This window comes from Pteropus alecto, unplaced genomic scaffold (genome assembly GCF_000325575.1).
Source record: "Pteropus alecto unplaced genomic scaffold, ASM32557v1 scaffold103, whole genome shotgun sequence".
Classification (NCBI taxonomy): Eukaryota; Metazoa; Chordata; class Mammalia; order Chiroptera; family Pteropodidae; genus Pteropus; species Pteropus alecto.
This window is the reverse complement of record NW_006436288.1, coordinates 14,580,399-14,582,812: the sequence shown is the minus strand read 5'-3', so window position 1 is coordinate 14,582,812 and position 2,414 is coordinate 14,580,399.

The following is a 2,414-nucleotide window of genomic DNA, read 5'->3' as shown; positions in this document are numbered from 1 at the left end:
CAATTGCAAAACCAAGGCTGAGCCACAGCCCCCAAATGCCAGCCCCCAACTCCCAATCCAGAGGGCACCTACCCCCACGCCCTCCAAGACTGATCACCATGGAGCCTCAGGGGAATCTGAGCAAATGTTACCGAAACTGTTGCTAATACTGACAGGAATTGACACTGAGGGTAGGGAGCATGATTAAATATCTACAAAAAAATTAAAAAGCATTATTAAGGCTTTAAATAAAGCAGAGATCCAAGAGGCTTAGACACCATCTACTGGAAACCAAAAGAAAAACACCTTCTTCGCAACAGTTAGGGACCATTATATAATAAATCTTCTTTCTGGAAAAAAAAAAAAGCAGAACATACTTCCGTTAATGTCGAGGCAGAGAAACAGTCCATTAAACACCATGAACAACCAAGGTAACAAGGCACAGCTCAGAAAGAAAGAGAAAAATCTCCAGAAAATAAGCTTACAGACATAAAATATGCGATTTAAATGACAGAGAATTCAAGATGGTACTTCTGAAAAAACTCAATGAGATCCAAAACGAATCATATCAACAATTTCAGGAATTGAAAAAACAACTAGATGAGCAGATTGAGTTCTTTAGCAAAGAGGAGATGAAGAACCCACTGCAAGACTTGGAAAATGAAATAGCAAGCCTGGGAAATAGAGTCGACCAAATGGAGGAAAGGATCAGTGATATCAAGGACAGAAATCTAGAAATAAATCAGAAAAAAGAAGAGAGAAACCGAAGAATGAAAAATAATGAAAGAGAAATACAAGAACTAGCTGATACCATCAAGAGAGGAAACAGGAGAATAATGGGAATTCTCGAAGGGGAGGAAAAAGAGCAGGTAACCACACTCAAAGATTCAGAACCGAAGTGTATAACATAAAACAAGAGGGACCAAAGGGGAAACCTACAAAACCCAACCAAAATAGAGAAAAAGGAAACACAAGGACAAGGAAGCAATGGAAACACCGAGCTACCAGAAAGCAAAAGATAAAATGGCTAGAAGAAGACCTCATATTTCAATAATCACCCTAAATGTAAATGAACTAACCTCGCCAATAAAAAGGCACGGAGTTGCAGATTGGATCAAAAAACAAAACCCAACCATATGCTGCCTCCAGGAGACACATCTCAGCTCCAAAGACAAATATAGACTCAAAGTGAAAGGGTAGAAAATGATATTTCAAGCAAATAACATTCAGAGAAAAGCGGGAGTAGTGGTACTAATATCAGATGAAATAGACTTCAAACTAAAAAAAATAAAGAAAGATACTGAGGGACACTTCATAACAATAAAGGGAATCATGCACTAAGAAGACATAACACTTATTAATATCAATGTTCCCAATCTGGGAGCCCTGAAATATGTAAAGCAATTACTAACAGAACTAAAAGGAGAAACAGACCAAAACACTATCATAGTAGGGAACCTAAATACCCCACTGTCACATATGGACAGATCATCTAAACAGAAAATCAATAAGGAAATAACATCTTTAAATTATACATTAGCCTCTATCACCGCTGTTATTCAATAGAACATTGGAGGTCCTAGCGACTGCAATTATGCAAGAGAAAGATATAAAAGGCATCCAAATAGAAAACGAAGTCAAACTTCCACTATTTGTGGATGATATGATTCTCTATATAGAAAAACCTAAAGACTCCACAAGAATACTAGAAACAATAAGCAAACACGGTCAAGTCTCTGAATATAAAATCAACATTCAAAACTCTATAGTGTTCCTATACTGTAATAACAAAGTGTCAGGAAAAGAAGTGGAAAAAATAATTCCTTTTGCAATTGCAACAAAAAGAATAAAATACCTAGGAATAAATTTAACGAAACATGTGAAGGACCTATATAATGAAAACTATAAGACTCTATTAAAAGAAATCGAAGAAGATACAAAGAAATGGAAAGATATTCCATGTTCTTAGATTGGAAGAATCAACATATTTAAAATGACCATATTACCTAAAGCATTATACAGATTTAATGCAATCCCCATCATAATCCCATCGGTAAGCATTTTTTAAAGAAAGAGAACAAAAAATTATCAGGTTTGCATGGAAGCACAAAAGACCCCGAATTACCAAAGCCATCCTGAGAAAAAAAGAACGAGGCTGGAGGCATCATTCTGCCCGACTTCAAATTATACTACAAAGCGACAGCAATCAAAACAGCATGGTATTGGCAGAAAAACAGACACATGGACAAGTGGAACAGAATCAAGAATCCAGAAATAAACTCATATTTATATGGGCAAATAATTTTCAACAAAAAAGCCAAAAACATACAGTGGAGAAAGGAAAGCCTCTTCAATAATGGTGCTGGGAAAACTGGAGAGCCACCTGCAAAAGAATGATACTAGACTGTTGTCTATCACCGCACACCAAAATTCAC